This window comes from Pristiophorus japonicus, unplaced genomic scaffold (assembly GCF_044704955.1).
Source record: "Pristiophorus japonicus isolate sPriJap1 unplaced genomic scaffold, sPriJap1.hap1 HAP1_SCAFFOLD_30, whole genome shotgun sequence".
NCBI lineage: Eukaryota > Metazoa > Chordata > Chondrichthyes > Pristiophoridae > Pristiophorus > Pristiophorus japonicus.
This window is the reverse complement of record NW_027252779.1, coordinates 3,010,600-3,033,453: the sequence shown is the minus strand read 5'-3', so window position 1 is coordinate 3,033,453 and position 22,854 is coordinate 3,010,600.

Sequence of the window (22,854 nt, the reverse complement as noted above, 5' to 3'; positions counted from 1 at the left end):
AAATTGGTGCAGGTGTAGACCATTCGGCCCTACTAGCCTGCACCGCCATTCAATGAGTTCATGGCTGAACATGCAACTTTAGTACCCCGTTCCTGCTTTCTCAGCATACCCCTTGATCTCCCGAGTAGTAAGGAGTTCATCTAAATCCTTTTTGAATATAGTTGGTGAATTGGTAGAGAATTCCACAGGTTCACCAGTCTCTGGGTTGAGACGTTTCTCCTCATCTCAGTCCTAAATGTCTTACCCCTTATCCTTAGACTGTGACCCCTGGTTCTGGACTTCCCCAACATTGAAAACATTCTTCCTGCATCTAACCTGTCTGAACCCATCAGAATTTTAAACGTTTCTATGTGGTCCCCTCTCATTCTTCTGAACTCCAGTGAATGCAAGCCCAGTTGGTGCAGTCTTTCTTGATAGGTCAGTCCCGCCATCCCGGGAATCAGTCTGGTGATCCTTCGCTGCACTCCCTCAATAGTACTGACAGGTACAAAGGAAAGCTCACTCTCAATTAAGCAGAAACTGGCATTCTGTGTGTGTGTAAAAGGGATATTCTCTCAATCCGGGATCATTCTGTGTTTGTGTAAAAGGGATATTCTCTCTGTCCCGGATCATTCTGCGTGTGAGTAAAAGGGATATTCACTGATATTGGGAAATGGGGACACTGTGGGAACATGGGGACATGGGGACATGGGGACATGGGGACATGGGGACACGGGAACACGGGGACATGGGGATATGGGGAGATGGGAACATGGGGACACGGGTGCAGGGGGACATTGGATGGGGTGACATGCGGACGCGGGAACATGGAGACATGGAGACATAGGGACATGGGGACATGGGGACGCGGGAATATGGAGACATGGAGACACGGGGACATGAATACATGGGGACACAGGAACACAGGGATGTGGGGACGTGGGGATATGGGGAGATGGGGACTTAGAGACACGGGACACTGTGGGGACATGGGAAAATGGGGATCCGGGAATACGGGATATGGGGAGATAGGAACATGGGGACATGGACACGGGGACATGGGGAACACGGGGACACGGGAACACGGGGAGACGAGGACACGGGGACACGGGGACATGTGGACATGGAGACATGTGGACATGGGACATGAGGACACGGGGACACGGGGACATGGGGACATGTAGACAGCGGGACATGGGGACACGTGGACATGTGGACATGTGGATATAGGGACATGGGGACATTTGGTCATAGGGACATGTGGACATGTGGACATAGGGACATGTGGACATGTGGACATGTGGACATGTGGACATGGGGACATGGGGACATGTGGACATCGGGACATGTGGACATGGGGACATGTGGACATGGGACATGTGGACATGTGAACATGGGGACAAGTGGACATGGGGATATGGGAACATGAGGACATGCGGACATGGGGACATAGGGACATGTGGACATGGGGACACAGGGATGGGGACATGGGGCACTATTGGGACATGGGGCACTATGGGGACATGGGAAACGTCAACATGGGGAGATGGGGACATGGGGATACTGTGGGGATATGAGGATATGCGGACACGTGGACACTGTGGGGACATGGGGTCATGGGGACATGGGGATATGTGGACATGGGGAAATGGGGACATGGGCACACGAGGATATGGAGACACGGGAACACGGGATAAGGGGACATGGGGAGATACTGTGGGGATATGAGGACATATCAGCACCATATCAAGTGATGGGTCCTTTGATAGGCAGATTGATACAAGGATCTGTAAAACCAGCCAGGCACTTGGTCGCTTGCGCACAAAGGTGTTGAGTCACCACCACATCCGACTGTCAACTAAACTGTTGGTGTATAGAGCAGTCCTGCTCTCATCTCTCCTTTATGGATGTGAGACCTGGAAACCCTACAGGCGTCACATCAAAAAGTTGGAAGCTTTCCATATGCGCAGTCTCATATCTATACGCCGCATACGCTGGCAAGACCGCGTGTGAAACTTTGAGTTTCTGGAGAAAGCACAATCAACTCTCATCGAGTTGATGATCATGCGAGCCAAGTTCCGGTGGGCTGGACATGTCAGCCACATGGATGAGTCAAGGATCGCTCATCAGCTTCTTCACGGCGAGCTCTGTGAAGGCCAAAGACACAACGGGCGCTCCCGCAAGCGCTACAAATATTGCATCGAGGCTAACCTCCAGTACTGTGGCATCCAACCAAAGGACCTCGAGAATATAGCAGCTGATAAAATCCAGTGGCGAACCCTCACAAGGACTGCCTGCCAGACCTTTGAAGAAAGCCGATGTCAACTCCTGCGGGACACTAGAGATAGACGACATCAGGTGCCAGTACTGTCAGCATCAGGCACATCGAACTTACCTTGTCCGACGTGCAAGAGACGATGTGCATCCAATATTGGCCTATACAGCCACTAAAAGACACATGCCATTGATGATTAGCACATCAACGTCTTTGTTGGATATGACAGACGACCTAGAAAATTAGGACATGAGGACATGGGGACATGGGCAAATGGGGACATGGGCAAATGGGGATATGTGGACATGAGGACATGGGGACATGGGGACATGTGGACATAGGGACATGGGGACATGGGGACATGGGGACATGGTGATATGGGAACATGGGAAAATTGGGACATGGGCAAATGGGGACATGGGCAAATGGGGACATGGGGACATGGGGACATGGGGACATGGTGGTATGGGGACATGGGCAAATGGGGACATGGGCAAATGGGTACATGGGGACATGGGGACATGGGGACATGGGGATATGGGGACATGGGGACATCGGGACATGGCCAAATGGGGACATGGGGACATGGGGACATGGGAACATGGCGACATGGGGATATGGGGACATGGGGACATGGGGATATGGGGACATGGGGAAATGGGGAAATGGGGACGTGGGGATATGGGGATATGGAGATATGGGACACGGGGACACGGGGATATGGGGATATGGGGATATGGGGATATGGGGACATGGGGACATGGGGACATGAGGACATAGGAACATGGCGACATGGGGATATGGGGACATGGGGACATCGGGATATGGGGATATGGGGACATGGGGAAATGGGGACGTGGGGATATGGGGATATGGAGATATGGGACACGGGGACACGGGGATATGGGGATATGGGGATATGGGGATATGGGGACATGGGGACATGGGGATATGGGGATATGGGGACATGGGGATATGGGGACATGGGGATATGGGGACATGGGGATATGGGGATATGGGTTTATAGGGACATGGGGATATGGACAAATGGGGACATGGGCAAATGGGGACATGTAGACATGTGGACATGGGGACATGGGGACATGTGGAAATAGGGATATGGGGACATGGGGACATGGTGAAATGGGGACATGGGGATATGGGGATATGGGCAAATGGGGACATGGGCAAATGGGGATATGTGCAAATGGGGACATGGGCAAATGGGGACATGGGGACATGGGGACATGGGGACATGGTGATATGGGGACATGGGGATATGGGCAAATGGGGACATGGGCAAATGGGGAATTGGGCAAATGGGGACAAGGGGACATGAGGACATGGGGAAATGGTGACATGGGGACATGGGGATATGGAGACATGGGGACATGGGGATATGGGGACATGGGGACATGGGGACATGGGGACATGGGGACATGGGGCTATGGGGACATGGGGACATGGGAACATGTGGACATGGGGACATGGGGATATGGGGACTTGGGGACATGGGGATATGGGGACATGGGGACATGGGGACAGGGGGACATGGGGACATGGGGGCATGGGGATATGGGGACATTGTTATATGCGACATGGGCAAATGAGGACATGGGGAAATGGGGACATAGGGACATGGGGACATGGGAACATGTGGACATGGGGACATGGGGATATGGGGACATGGGGATATGGGGATATGGGGACATGGGGACATGGGGACATGGGGATATGAGGACATGGGGACATGGGGACATGGGGACATGGGAACATGGGGACATGGGGTCATGGGGATATGGGGACATGGGGATATGGGGATATGGGGACATGGGGACATGGGGATATGGGGACATAGGGACATGGGGACATGGGAACATGTGGACATGGGGACATGGGGATATGGGGACATGGGGATATGGGGATATGGGGACATGGGGACATGGGGACATGGGGATATGAGGACATGGGGACATGGGGACATGGGAACATGGGAACATGACGACATGTGGACATGGGGATATGAGGACATGGGGACATGGGAACATGGGGACATGGGGATATGGGCAAGTAGGGCAGGGGCAAATGGGGACATGTGGACATGTGGACATGGGGACATGGGGACATGAGGATATGGGGATATGGCGACATGGGGATATGGGGATATGGCCAAATTGGGACATGGGCAAATGGGGATATGTGCAAATGGGAAAATGGGAAAATGGGGACATGGGGACATGGGGACATAGGGACATGGTGATATGGGGACATGGGCAAATGGGGACATGTGCAAATGGGGTCATAGTGACATGGGGAAATGGGGACATGGGCAAATGGGGACATGGACAAATGGGGACATGGGGAAATGGGTCATGGGGACATGGGGATATGGGGACATGGGGACATGGGGACATGGGGACATGGGGACATTGGGATATGGGGACATGGGGACATGGTGACATGGGGACATGGGGAGGTGGGGTCATGTGGACATGGGGTCATGGGGACCTGGGGACATGGGGACATGTAGACATGGTTATATGGGGACATGCTGATATGGGGACATGGGCAAATGGGGACATGGGGACATGGGCTAATGGGGATATGGGGACATGGGCAAATGGGGATATGGGAATATGGGGACATGGGGACATGGGGATATGGGGACATGGGGACATGGGGACATGGGAATATGGGGACATGGGGACATGGTGATATGGGAAAATGTGGACATGGGGACATGGGGATATGGGGACATGGGGACATAAGAACATGGGGACATGGGCAAATGGGAACATGGGGACATGGGGACATGGGGACATGGGGACGTGGGGACATGGGGACTTGGGGACATGGGGACATGGGGATATGGGGACATGGGGAAATGGGGATAATTGGACATGGGGACATGGGAATATGGGGGCATGGGGACATGGGGACATGGGTACATGGGAACATGGGGGCATGGGGAGATGGGGACATGGGGACATGGGGATATGGGTACATGCGAACATGGGGATATGGGGACATGAGGATATGGGGACATTGGGACATGGGGATATGGGGACATGGGAACATGGGGACATGGGGACATGAGGATATGAGGACATGGGGACATGGGGACATGCGGACATCGGGATATGGGGATATGGGGATATGGGGACATGGGCACATGGGGATATGGGGATATGGGGACATGGGAACATGGGGACATTGGGAATTAAGGACATGGGGACATGGGGATATGGGGACATGGGGATATGAGGACATGGGGATATGGGGACATGGGAACATGGGGACATGGGGTCATGGGAATATGAGGACATGGGGACATGGGGACATGTGGACATAGTAACATGGGGACATGGGTATATGGGGACATGGGGACATGGGGACATGGGGACATGGGGATATGGGTACATGCGAACATCGGGATATGGGGACATGAGGATATGGGGACATTGGGACATGGGGACATGGGAACATGGGGACATGGGGACATGAGGATATGAGGACATGGGGACATGGGGACATGCGGACATCGGGATATGGGGATATGGGGATATGGGGACATGGGCACATGGGGATATGGGGACATGGGAACATGGGGACATTGGGATATAAGGACATGGGGACATGGGGATATGGGGACATGGGGATATGAGGACATGGGGACATGGGGACATGGGAACATGGGGACATGGGGTCATGGGAATATGAGGACATGGGGACATGGGGACATGTGGACATAGTAACATGGGGACATGGGTATATGGGGACATGGGGACATGGGGACATGGGGACATGGGGACATGGGGACATCGGGATATGGGGATATGGGGATAAGGGGATATTGGGATTTGGGGACATGGGGACATCGGGATATGGGGATATAAGGATATGGGGATATGGGGATTTGGGGACATGGGGACATGGGGACAAGTTGATATGGGGGCATGGGGATATGGGGACATGGGGACATGGGGATATGGGGATATGGGGATATGGGGATATGGGAATATGGGGACATGGGGACATGGGGACATTGGGACATGGCCAAATGTGGATATGGGGACATGATGACATGGGGATATGGGGACATGGGGACATGGCGACATGGGGACATGGGGACATGGGGACATGGGGAAATGAGGACATGGGGAAATGGGAATATGGGCACATGGGGATATGGGGACATTGGGATATGGGGACATGGGCAAATGGGGATATGGGGACATAGGGATATGGGGACATGGGGACATGGGGACATGGGGACATGGGGACATGGGAACATGGGCAAATGGGGATATGGGGACATGGGGACATGGGGACATGGGCAAATGGGGATATGGGGACATGGGGACATGGGGATATGGGGATATGGGGGCATGGGAACATGGGGACATGGCCAAATGTGGATATGGGGACATGGGGACATGGGGATATGGGGACATGGGTACATGGGGACATGGGGATATGGGCACATGGGGATATGGGGACATTGGGATATGGGGACATGGGCAAATGGGGATATGGGGACATGGGGATATGGGGACATGGGGACTAGGGAAATGGGCAAATGGGGATATGGGGATATGGGGACATGGGGACATGGGGACGTGTGGACATGGCGGCTTGGGGACACGGGGATATGTGGACATGGGCAAATGGTGACATGGGGACTTGGGGACATGGGGACTTGGGGACATGGGGACTTGGGGACACAGGGATATGGGGACACGGGGATATGGGGACATGGGGACTTGGGGATACATGGATATGGGGCCCGGGGATATGGGGACACAGGAATATGGGGACATGGGGACACAGGGATATGGGGAAATGGAGACACGGGGATATGGAGACATGGGGACAGAGGAACACAGGGATATGGGGACATGGGGACATGGGGATATGGGGCACAGGGATATGGAGACATGGGGACAGAGGAACACAGGGATATGGAATCATGGTGACAGAGGAACACAGGGATATGGGGACATGGGGATATGTGGACATGGGGATATGGAGGCATGGGGATATTGGGATATGGGGATATGGGGACATGGGGATATGGTGACACGGGGACACGGGGACACGGGGACACGGGGATATGGAGACATGCGGACACTGGTACATGGAGACATACGGACTCGGGGACATGGAGACATGGGGACACGGGGACATGGGGACATGGGGACACAGGGACATGAGGTCACGGGGACATGTGGATATGGTGACATGGGGAAACGAGGACACGGGGACACGTGGACATGGGGATACGGGGACATGGGGATATGGGGACACGGGGACACGGGGACATGGAGACAAGGGGACACGGGGACACGGGGACATGGAGACATGGGGACACCGGGACATGGGTACATGGGGACATGGGGACATGGGGACATGGGGACATGGGTCAAAGGGATATGGAAACATGGAGACAGCGGGATATGGGGATACGGGAACACAGGGATATGGGGACATGGAGACTTGGAGACAAAGGGATATGGAAAGATGGGGACAGAGGGATATGGGGACACGGGGACACATGTATATGGGGACATGGGGACACAGGGATACGCAGACATGGGGACATGGGGCCATAGAGATATGGGGACATGGGAACACATTGATATGGGGAGATGGGGACATGGGGACACAGAGATATGGGGACATGGGTACACAGGGATATGGGGACACGGGGACACAGGGAAACGCAGACATGTGGACATGGGGAAACAGAGATATGGGGACACGGGAACACATAGATATGGGGACATGGGGACATGGGGACACAGAGATATGGGGACACGGGAACACATCGATATGGGGACATGGGGAAATGGAGACACAGGGATATGGTAACCTGGGGACACAGGGATATGGGTCTTGGGGACATGGGGTCAGGGGGACACGGGGACATGGGGACACGGGGACATGGGGACATGGGGACATGGGGACATGGGGATATGGGGATATGGGGACATGGTGATATGGGGACATGGGCAAATGGGGACATGGGGACTTGGGCAAATGGGGATAGGGACACGGGGACATGGGGATATGGGGACACGGGGACACGAGGACATGGAGACAAGGGGACACGGGGACACGGGGACATGGAGACATGGGGACACGGGGACATGGGAATATGGGAACATGGGTCAAAGGGATATGGAAACATAGAGACAGAGGGATATTGGGACACGGGAACACAGGGATATGGGGTCATGGAGACATGGAGACAAAGGGAGATGGAAACATGGGGACAGAGGGATATGGGGACACGGGAACACATGGATATGGGGACATGGGGACACAGGGATACGCAGACATGGAGACATGGGGCCACAGAGATATGGGGACACGGGAACACATTGATATGGGGAGATGGGGACATGGGGACACAGAGATATGGGGACATGGGGACTCAGGGATATGGGGACACGGGGACACAGGAATACGCAGACATGGGGACATGGGGACACAGAGATATGGGGACACGGGAACACATAGATATGGGGACATGGGGACATGGGGACACAGAGATATGGGGACACGGGAACACATAGATATTGGGACATGGGTACATGGAGACACAGGGATCTGGAAACCTGGGGACACAGGGATATGGGTCTTGGGGACATGGGGTCAGGGGAACAGGGGGACATGGGGACATGGGAACATGGGGACATGGGGACATGGGGATATTGCGACATGGTGATATGGGGACATGGGCAAATGGGGACATGTGGACATGGGCAAATGGGGATATGGGGACATGGGGACATGGGGACATGGGAACATGGGGACATGGAGATATGGTGATATGGGGACTTGGGGACATGGGAATATGGGGACATGGGGACATGGGGATATGGGGACATGGGGACATGGGGACATGGGAATATGGGGACATGGGGACATGGTGATATGGGAAAATGTGGACATGGGGACATGGGGATATGGGGACATGGGGACATAAGAACATGGGGACATGGGCAAATGGGAACATGGGGACATGGGGACATGGGGACATGGGGACGTGGGGACATGGGGACTTGGGGACATGGGGACATGGGGATATGGGGACATGGGGAAATGGGGATAAAGGGATATGGGGACACGGGGATATGGGGACAGGGGGATATGGGGACACAGGAATATGGGGACATGGGGACACAGGGCTATGGGGAAATGGGGACACGGGGATATGGAGACATGGGGAAAGAGGAACACAGGAATATGGGGACATGGGGACACGGGGATATGGGGACACAGGGATATGGAGACATGGGGACAGAGGAACACAGGGATATTGAGAAATGGTGACAGAGGAACACAGGGATATGGGGACATGGCGATATGTGGACATGGGGATATGGAGGCATGGGGACAGAGGAACACAGGGATATGGGGACATGGGGATATGGGGACATGGGGATAATAGGACATGGGGATATGGGGACATGGGGATATGGGGACACGGGGACACGGGGACATGGGGATATGGGGACATGGTGATATGGGGACATGGGGATATAGGGACATGGTGATATGGGGACATGGGGATATGGGGACATGGGGATATGGTGACACGGGGACACGGGGACACCGGGACACGGGGACATGGAGACATGGGGACACGGGGACACGGAGACATGTGGACACGGGGAAATGGAGACATGGGGACATGGGGAAACAGCGACAAGAGGACCCGGGGACATGGGGATATGGGGACACGGGGATACGAGGACACGGGGACACGGGACATGGGGACACGGGGACATGGGGATATGGGGACACGGTGACATGGGGACATGGGGACATGGGGACATGGGGACATGGGGATATGGGGACATGGTGATATGGGGACATGGGCAAATGGGGACATGGGGACTTGGTCAAATGGGGATAGGGACATGGGGACACGGGATTATGGGGACATGGGAACATGGGGACATGGGGATATGGGGACATGGGGACATGGGGACATGGGGACATGGGGACATGGGTACATGGTGATATGGGGATATGGGAACATGTGGACATGGGGACATGGGGATATGGGGACATGGGGACATGGGGATATGGGCAAATAGGGACATGGCCAAATGGGGACATGTGGACATGTGGACATGGGGACATGTGGATATGGGGATATGGCGACATGGGGATATGGTGATATGGCCAAATTGGGACATGGGCAAATGGGGATATGTGCAAATGGGCAAATGGGGAAATGGGGACATGGGGACATGGGGACATGGGCACATGGGGACATGGGGACATGGTGATATGTGGACATGGGCAAATGGGGACATGGTCAAATGGGGACATGGGGACATGGGTAAATGGGGACATGGGCAAATGGGGACATGGGCAAATGGGGACATGGGGACATGGGGACATGGGGGCATGTGGATGTGGGGACATGCGGACATGGGGACATGGTGACATGGGGACATGGGGATGTGGGGTAATGTGGACATGGGGACATGGGAACATTGGGACATGGGGACATGTAGACATGGGGATATGGGGACATGGTGAAATGGGGACATGGGCAAATGGGGACATGGGGACATGGGCAAATGGGGATATGGGGACATGTGCAAATGGGGATATGGGGATATGGGGACATGGGGACATGGGTATATGAGGACATGGGGACATGGGGACATGGAGAAATGGGGATATGGGGAAATGGGGACATGGGGACATGGGGATATGGGGACATGGGGACATGGTGATATGGGGACATGAGGACATGGGAACATGGGGACATGGGGACATGGGGACATGGGGACATGGGGATATGGGGACATGAGGAAATGGGGACATGGGGACATGTGGACATGGGGGCATGGAGAAATAGAGATATGGGGACATAGGGACATGGGAACATGGGGACATTGGGACATGGGGATATGGGGACACGGGGACATAGGGATATGTGGACACGGGGACACGGGGACATGGAGAAATGGGGACACGGGGACACGTGGACATGGCGAAATGGGGACACGGGGACATGGGGACATGGGGACATGGGGACATGGGGACAAAGGGATATGGAAACATGGGGACAGAGGGAAATGGGGACATGGGGACATGGAGACAAAGGGATATGGAAACATGGGGACAAAGGGATATGGGGACACGGGAAAACAGGGTTATGGGGACATGGGGACATGGAGACAAAGGGATATTGAAACATGGGGACAGAGGGATATGGGGACACGGGAACACATTGATATGGGGAGATGGGGACATGGGGACACAGAGATATGGGGACATGGGGACACAGGGATATGGGGACACGTGGACACAGGGATACGCAGACATGAGTACATGGGGACACAGAGATATGGGTACACGGGAACACATAGATATGGGGACATGGGGACATGGGGACACAGAGATATTGCGACACGGGAACATATAGATAAGCAGACATGGGGACATGGAGAAACAGAGATATGGAAACCTGGGGACACAGGGATAGGGGTCTTGGGGACAAGGGGTCAGGGGTCAGGGGGACATGGGGACATGGGGACATGGGGATATGGGGACATGGTGACATGGGGACATTGGGACATGGTACATGCGGAGATGAGGATATGGGGACATGGTGATATGGGGACATGGGCAAATGGGGACATGGGGACATGGGCAAATGGGGATATGGGGATATGGGGTCTTGGCGATATGGGGACATGGGGTCATGGGAACATGGGGACATGGGGACATGTGGATATGGGGACATGGGGACATGGGGACATGGGGACATGGGGACATGGTGATATCGGGACATGGGGACATGGGGACATGGGGTCATGGGGAAATGGGGACATGGGGATATGGGGACATGGGGACATGTGGACATGGGGACATGGGGACATGGGGACATGGGGAGATGTGCAAATGGGGACATGGGCAATTTGGGGCATGGGGACATGGGGACATGGGAACATGGGCAAATGGAGAATTGGGCAAATGGGGATATGGGGACATGGGGACATGAGGAAATGGTGACATGGGGACATGGGGATATGGAGATATGGGGACATGGGGATATGGGGACATGGAGACATGGGGACATGGGGATATGGGGACATGGGGACATGGGTACATGGAGATATGGGGACATGGGGACATGGGAACATGGGGACATGGGGATATGGGGACATGGTTATATGGGGACATGGGCAAATGGGGATATGTGCAAATGGGGAAATGGGCAAATGGGGACATGGGGACATGTTGGTATGGGGACATGGGTAAATGGGGATATGGGCAAATGGGGTCATGGTGACATGGGGAAATGGGGACATGGGCAAATGGGGACATGGGCAAATGGGGACATGGGCAAATGGGGACATGGGGACATGGGGACATGGTGACATGGGGACATGGGCACATGGGGACATGGGGATATGGGGACATGGGGACATGGGAACACGGGGACATGGGACATGTGGACATGGGTATATGGGGACACGGTGATATGGGGACATGGGCAAATGGGGACATGGGGACATGGGCAAATGGGGATATTGGGATATGGGTACTTGGGGATATGGGGACATGGGGACATGGGAACATGGGGACATGGGGACATGGGGATTTCGGGACATGGGGACATGGGGGCATGGGGACATGGGGACATGGTGATCTGGGGACATGGGAACATTGGGACATGGGGTCATGGGTATATGGGGACATGGTGATATGGGGATATGGGGAAAAGGGGACATGGGGATATGGGGACATAGGGACATGGGGATATGGGGACATGGGGACATGGGGACATGGGGACATGGGGATATGGGGACATGGGGACATGGGCAAATGGGGATATGTGCAAATGGGTACATGGGCACATGGGGACATGGGGACATGGGGACATGGGGATATGGGCAAATGGGGACATGGGCAAATGGGGAATTGGGCAAATGGGGAGATGGGGACATGGGGACAAGGGGAAATGGTGACATGGGGACATGGGGATATGGAGACATGGGGACATGGGGATATGGGGACATGGGGACATGGGGTCATGGAGACATGGGGACATGGGGATATGGGATATGGGGACATGGGGACATGGGGACATGGGGACATGGGGATATGGGGACATGGTTATATAGGGACATGGGCAAATGGGGACATGGGGGCATGGGCAAATGGGGATATGGGGACATGGGGACATGGGGATATGGGGACATGGGGACATGGGAACATGGGGACATGGGGACATGGGGATATGGGGACATGGGGACATGGGGAGATGGGGACATGGTGATATGGGGACATTGGAACATGGGGACATGGGGTCATGGGGATATGGGGACATGTGGATATGGGGATATGGGGACATGGGGACAGTAAGATATGGGGACATAGGGACATGGGGATATGGGGACATGGGAACATGGGTACATGGGGACATGGGGATATGGGGACATGGCGATATGGGGACATGGGGAAATGGGGACATGGGGACATGGGGATATGAGGACATGTGGACATGAGGACATGGGGACATGGGAAAATGGCGACATGTGGACATGGGGATATGAGGACATGGAGACATGGGGACATGGGAACATGGGGGCATGGTGATATGGGCAAATAGGGACGTGGGCAAATGGGGACATGTGGACATGTGGACATGGGGACATGGGGACATGTGTATATGGAGATATGGCGACATGGGGATATGGGGATATGGCCAAATTGGGACATGGGCAAATGGGGATATGTGCAAATGGGGAAATGGGCAAATGGGGACATGGGGACATGGGGACATGGTGATATGGGGACATGGGGTCATGGGGACATGGGGATATGGGGACATGGGGACATGGGACATGTGGACATGGGGATATGGGGACATGGTGATATGGGGACATGGGCAAATGGGGACATGAGGACATGGGCAAATGGAGATATTGGGATATGGGTACTTGGGGATATTGGGACATGGGGACATGGGAACATGTAGACATGGGGACATGGGGATATGGGGACATGGGGACATGGGGACATGGGGACATGGGGACATGGTGATAAGGGGACATGGGAACATGGGGACATGGGGTCATGGGTATATGTGGACATGGGGATATGGGGATATGGGGAAAAGGTGACATGGGGATATGGGGACATAGGGACATGGGGATATGGGGACATGGGGACATGGGGACATGGGGACATGGGGATATGGGGACATGGGAACATGGGCAAATGGGGATATGTGCAAATGGGTACATGTGCAAATGGGGACATGGGGACATGGTGACATGGGGACATGGTGACATGGGGATATGGGCAAATGGGGACATGGGCAAATGGGGAATTGGGCAAATGGGGAGATGGGGACATGGGGACATGGGGAAATGGTGACATGGGGACATGGGGATATGGAGTCATGGGGACATGGGGATATGGGTACATGGGGACATGGGGACATGGGGACATGGGGATAAAGAGGCATGGGGACACGGGGATATTGGGACAAGAGGACATGGGGACATGGGCACATGGGGACATGGGGACATGGGGACACGGGAACATGGGGACATGGGGACATGGGGATATGGAGACATGGGGACATGGGGACATGGGGACGTGGGGACATGGGACATGGGGATATGGGGACATGGTTATATGGGGACATGGGCAAATGGGGACATGGGGACATGGGCAACTGGGGATATGGGGACATGGGGACATGGGGATATGGGGACATGGGGACATGGGGACATGGGGACATGGGGATATGGGGACATGGGGAGATGGGGACATGGGGACATGGTGATATGGGGACATGGGAACATGGGGACATGGGGTCATGGGGATATGGGGATATTTGGATATGGGGATATGGGGACATGGGGACAATGGGATATGGGGACATAGGGACATGGGGATATGTGAACATGGGAACATGGGGACATGGGGATATGGGGACATGGGAACATGTGGACATGGTGATATGGGCAAATAGGGAAGTGGGCAAATGGGGACATGTGGACATGTGGACATGGGGACATGGGGTCATGTGGAAATGGGGATATGGCGACATGGGGCTATGGGGATGTGGCCAAATTGGGACATGGGCAAATGGAGATATGTGCAAATGGCGAAATGGGCAAATGGGGACATGGTGACATGGGGACATGGTGATATGGGGACATGGGAACATGGGGGCATGGGGTCATGAGGATATGGGGACATGGGGATATGGGGATATGTGGAAATGGGGATATGGGGATATGGGGACATAGGGACATGGGGATATGGGGACATGGGGACATGGGGAAATGGGGTCATGGGTATATGGGGACATGGGGACATGGGAACGTGGGCAAATGGGGATATGTGCAAATGGGGACATGGGCAAATGGGGACATGGGGACATGGGGACATGGTGACATGAGGATATGGGCAAATGGGGACATGGGCAAATGGGTAATTGAGCAAATGGGGAGATGGGGACATGGGGACATGGGGAAATGGTGACATGGGGACATGGGGATATGGAGACATGGGGACATGGTGATATGGGGACATGGGAACATGGGGACATGGGGTCATGGGTATATGTGGACATGGGGATATGGGGATATGGGGAAAAGGGGACATTGGGATATGGGGACATAGGGACATGGGGATATGGGGACATGGGGACATGGGGACATGGGGACATGGGGACATGGGGATATGGGGACATGGGAACATGGGCAAATGGGGATATGTGCAAATGGGTACATGGGCAAATGGGGACATGGGGACATGGGGACATGGGGACATGGGGACATGGTGACATGGGGATATGGGCAAATGGGGACATGGGCAAATGGGGAATTGGGCAAATGGGGAGATCGGGACATGGGGACATCGGGAAATGGTGACATGGGAACATGGGGATATGGAGACATGGGGACATGGGGATATGGGGACATGGGGACATGGGGACATGGGGACATGTGGATATGGAGACATGGGGACACGGGGATATTGGGACATGGTGACATAGGGACTTCGGCACATGGGGACATGGAGACATGGGGACACGGGAACATGGGGACATGGGGACATGGGGATATGGAGACATGGGGACATGGGGATATGGGGATATGGAGACATGGGGACATGGGGATATGGGGATATGCGAACATGGGGACATGGGGACATGTGGACATGGGGATATGGGGACATGGTTATATTGGGACATGGTGATATGGGCAAATAGGGACGTGGGCAAATGGGGACATGTGGACATGTGGACATGGGGACATGGGGACATGTGGATATGGGGATATGGCGACATGGGGATATGAGGATGTGGCCAAATTGGGACATGGGCAAATGGGGATATGTGCAAATGGGGAAATAGGCAAATGGGGACATGGGGACATGGGGACATGGTGATATGGGGACATGGGAACATGTGAGCATGGGGTCATGAGGATATGGGGACATGGGGATATGGGGATATGGGGAAATGGGGACATGGGGATATGGGGACATAGGGACATGGGGATATGGGGACATGGGGACGTGGGGAAATGGGGACATGGGGATATGGGGACATGGGGACATGGGAACGTGGGCAAATGGGGATATGTGCAAATGGGGACATGGGCAAATGGGGACATGGGGACATGGGGACATGGGGACATGGTGACATGAGGATATGGGCAAATGGGGACATGGGCAAATGGGTAATTGGGCAAATGGGGAGATGGCGACATGGGGACATGGGGAAATGGTGACATGGGGACATGGGGATATGGAGACATGGGGACATGGTGATATGGGAACATGGGAACATGGGGACATGGTGTCATGGGTATATGTGGACATGGGGATATGGGGATATGGGGAAAAGGGGACATGGGGATATGGGGACATAGGGACATGGGGATATGGGAACATGGGCAAATGGGGATATGTGCAAATGGGTACATCGGCAAATGGGGACATGGGGACATGGGGACATGGGGATATGGGCAAATGGGGACATGGGCAAATGGGGAATTGGGCAAATGGGGAGATGGGGACATGGGAACATGGGGACATGGGGATATGGACAAGTAGGGACATGGGCAAATGGGCACATGTGGACATATGGACATGGGGACATGGGGACATTTGGAAATGGGGATATAGCCAAATTGGGACATGGGCAAATGGGGATATGTGCAAATGGGAAAAAGGGCAAATGGGGACATGGGGACATGGTGGTATGGGGACATGGGCAAATGGGTATATGGGCAAATGGGGACATGGTGACATGGGGACATGGGGACATGGGCAAATGGGGACATGGGCAAATGGGAACATGGGTAAATGGGGACATGGGGACATGGGGACCTGGGTACATGGTGACTTGGGGACATGGGCACATGGGGACATGGGGATATGGGGACATGGGGACATGGGAACATGGGGACATGGGACATGTGGACATGGGTATATGGAGACACGGTGATATGGGGACATGGGCAAATGGGGACATGGGGACATGGGCAAATGGGGATATTGGGATATGGGTACTTGGGGATATGGGGACATGGGTACATGGGAACATGGGGACATGGGGACATGGGGATATCGGGACATGGGGACATGGGGGCATGGGGACATGGGGACATGGTGTTCTGGGGACATGGGAACATTGTGACATGGGGTCATGTGTATATGGGGACATGGGGATATTGGGATATGGGGAAAAGGGGACATGGGGATATGGGGACATAGGGACATGGGGATATGGGGACATGGAGACATGGGGACATGGGTACATGGGCAAATGGGGACATGGGGACATGGGGACATGGGGATATGGGCAAATGGGGACATGGGCAAATGGGGAATTGGGCAAATGGGGAGATGGGGACATGGAGACATGGGGAAATGGTGACATGGGGACATGGGGATATGGAGACATGGGGACATGGGGATATGGGGAGATGGGGACATGGGGACATGGAGACATGGGGACATGGGGATATGGGGATATGGGGACATGGGGACATGGGGACATGGGGACATGGGGATATGGGGACATGGTTATATGGGGACATGGGCAAATGGGGACATGGGGACATGGGCAAATGGGGATATGGGGACATGGGGACATGGGGATATGCGTACATGGGGACATGGGAACATGGGGACATGGGGACATGGGGATATGGGGACATGGGGACATGGGGAGATGGGGACATGGGGATATGGTGATATGGGGACATGGGAACATGGGGACATGGGGTCATGGGGATATGGGGACATGTGGATATGGGGATATGGGGACATGGGGACATTGGGATACGGGGACATAGGGACATGGGGATATGGGGACATGGGCAAATGGGGATATGGGGACATGGGGACATGGGGATATGGGGACATGGGGACATGGGAACATGGGGACATGGGGACATGGGGATATGGGGACATGGGGACATGGGGAGATGGGGACATTGGGACATGGTGATATGGGGACATGGGAACATGGGGACATGGGGTCATGGGGATATGGGGACATGTGGATATGGGGATATGGGGACATGGGGACATGGGGATATGGGGACATAGGGACAAGGGGATATGGGGACATGGGAACATGGGGACATGGGGAGATGGGGACATGGGGACATGGTGAAATGGGGACATGGGAACATGGGGACATGGGGACATGGGGACATGGTGACATGAGGATTTGGGCAAATGGGGACATGGGCAATTGGGTAATTGGGCAAATGGGGAGATGGGGTCATGGGGACATGGGGAAATGGTGACATGGGGACATGGGGATATGGAGACATGGGGACATGGGGATATGGGGACTTGGGGATATGGGGACATGGAGACATGGGGACATGGGGATATGGGGATATGGGGACATGGGGACATGGGGACATGGGGACATGGGGATATGGTGACATATTTATATGGGGACATGGGCAAATGGGGACATGGGAACATTGGCAAATGGGGATATGGGGACATGGGGACATGGGGATATGCGGACATGGGGACATGGGAACATGGGGACATGGGGACATGGAGATATGGGGACATGGGGACATGGGGATATGGGGACATGGGGACATGGGGATATGCGGACATGGGGACATGGGAATATGGGGACATGGGAACATGGGGACATGTGGAAATGGGGATATGTGGACATGGGGACATGGGGATATGGGGACATAGAGACATGGGGACATGGGGACATGGGGATATGAGGACATGGGGACATGAGGACATGAGGACTTGGGGACATGGGAAAATGGCGACATGTGGACATGGGGATATGAGGACATGGGGACATGGGGACATGGGAACATGGGGACATGGTGATATGTGCAAATAGGGACGTGGGCAAATGGGGACATGTGGACATGTGGACATGGAGACATGGGGACATATGGATATGGGGATATGGCGAAATGGGGATATGGGGATATGGCCAAATTGGGACATGGGTAAATGGGGATATGTGCAAATGGCGATATGGGCAAATGGGGACATGGGGACATGGGGACATGGTGATATGGGGACATGGGGACATGGGGACATGGGGATATGGGGACATGGGGACATGGGAACATGGGGACATGGGGACATGGGGATATGGGGACATGGGAACATGGGCAAATGGGGATATGTGCAAATGGGTACATGGGCAAATGGGGACATGGGGACATGGGGACATGGGGACATGGGGACATGGTGACATGGGGATATGGGCAAATGGGGACATGGGCAAATGGGGAATTGGGCAAATGGGGAGATGGGGACATGAGGACATGGGGATATGGAGACATGGAGACATGGGGATATGGGGATATGGGGACATGGGGACATGGGGACATGGGGACATGGGGATATGGGGACATGGTTATATGGGGACATGGGCAAATGGGGACATGGGGACATGGGCAAATGGGGATATGGGGACATGGGGACATGGGAATATGGGGACATGGGGACATGGGAACATGGGGACATGGAGACATGGGGATATGGGGACATGGGGACATGGGGAGATGGGGACATTGGGACATGGTGATATGGGGACATGGGAACATGGGGACATGGGGTCATGGGGATATGGGGACATGTGGATATGGGGATATGGGGACATGGGGACATGGGGATATGTGGACATAGGGACAAGGGGATATGGGGACATGGGAACATGGGGACATGGGGAGATGGGGACATGGGGACATGGTGAAATGGGGACATGGGAACATGGGGACATGGGGTCATGGGGATATGGGGACATGTGGATATGGGGATATGCGGACATGGGGACATGGGGATATGGGGACATAGGGACATGGGGATATGGGGACATGGGAACATGGGGACATGAGGACATGGGGATATGGGGACATGGGGATATGGGGATATGAGGACATGGGGACATGAGGACATGGGGACATGGGAAAATGGCGACATGTGGACATGGGGATATGAGGACATGTGGACATGGGGATATGAGGACATGGGGACATGGTGATATGGGCAAATATGGACGTGGGCAAATGGGGACATGTGGACATGTGGACATGGGGACATGGGGACATGTGGATATGGAGATATGGCGACATGGGGATATGGGGATATGGCCAAATTGTGACATGGGCAAATGGGGATATGTGCAAATGGGGAAATGGGCAAATGGGGACATGGGGACTTGGGGACATAGTGATATGGGGACATGGGGACATGGGGACATGGGGATATGGGGAAATGGGGACATGGGGATATGGGGACATGGTTATATGGGGACATGGGCAAATGGGGACATGGGGACATGGGCAAATGGGGATATGGGGACATGGGGACATGGGGATATGGGGACATGGGGACATGGGAACATGGGGACATGGGGACATGGGGATATGGGGACATGGGGACATGAGGAGATGGGGACATGGGGACATGGTGATATGGGGACATGGGAACATGGGGACATGGGGTCATGGGGATATGGGGACATGGGGACATGGGAACATGGGGACATGGGGACATGGGGATATGGGGACATGGGAACATGGGCAAATGGGGATATTTGCAAATGGGTACATGGGCAAATGGGGACATGGGGACATGGGGACATGGGGACATGGGGACATGGTGACATGGGGATATGGGCAAATGGGGACATGGGCAAATGGGGAATTGGGCAAATGGGGAGATGGGGACATGAGGACATGGGGATATGGAGACATGGGGACATGGGGATATGGGGATATGGAGACATGGGGACATGGGGATATGGGGATATGGGGACATGGGGACATGGGGACATGGGGACATGGGGATATGGGGACATGGTTATATGGGGACATGGGCAAAAGGGGACATGAGGACATGGGCAAATGGGGATATGGGGACATGGGGACATGGGGATATGGGGACATGGGGACATGGGAACATGGGGACATGGGGACATGGTGATATGGGGACATGGGGACATGGGGAGATGGGGACATTGGGACATGGTGATATGGGGACATGGGAACATGGGGACATGGGGTCATGGGGATATGGGGACATGTGGATATGGGGATATGGGGACATGGGGACATGGGGATATGGGGACATAGGGACAAGGGGATATGGGGACATGGGAACATGGGGACATGGGGAGATGGGGACATGGGGACATGGTGAAATGGGGACATGGGAACATGGGGACATGGGGTCATGGGGATATGGAGACATGTGGATATGGGGATATGCGGACATGGGGACATGGGGATATGGGGACATAGGGACATGGGGATATGGGGACATGGGAACATGGGGACATGAGGACATGGGGATATGGGGACATGGGGATATGCGGATATGAGGACATGGGGACATGAGGACATGGGGACATGGGAAAATGGCGACATGTGGACATGGGGATATGAGGACATGTGGACATGGGGATATGAGGACATGGGGACATGGTGATATGGGCAAATATGGACGTGGGCAAATGGGGACATGTGGACATGTGGACATGGGGACATGGGGACATGTGGATATGGAGATATGGCGACATGGGGATATGGGGATATGGCCAAATTGGGACATGGGCAAATGGGGATATGTGCAAATGGAGAAATGGGCAAATGGGGACATGGGGACTTGGGGACATGGTGATATGGGGACATGGGGACATGGGGACATGGGGATATGGGGAAATGGGGACATGGGGATATGGGGACATGGTTATATGGGGACATGGGCAAATGGGGACATGGGGACATGGGCAAATGGGGATATGGGGACATGGGGACATGGGGATATGGGGACATGGGGACATGGGAACATGGGGACATGGGGACATGGGGATATGGGGACATGGGGACATGAGGAGTTGGGGACATGGGGACATGGTGATATGGGGACATGGGAACATGGGGACATGGGGTCATGGGGATATGGGGACATGTGGATATGGGGATATGGGGACATGGGGACATGGGGATATGGGGACATAGGGACATGGGGATATGGGGACATGGGATCATGGGGACATGGGGAGATGGGGACATGGTGAA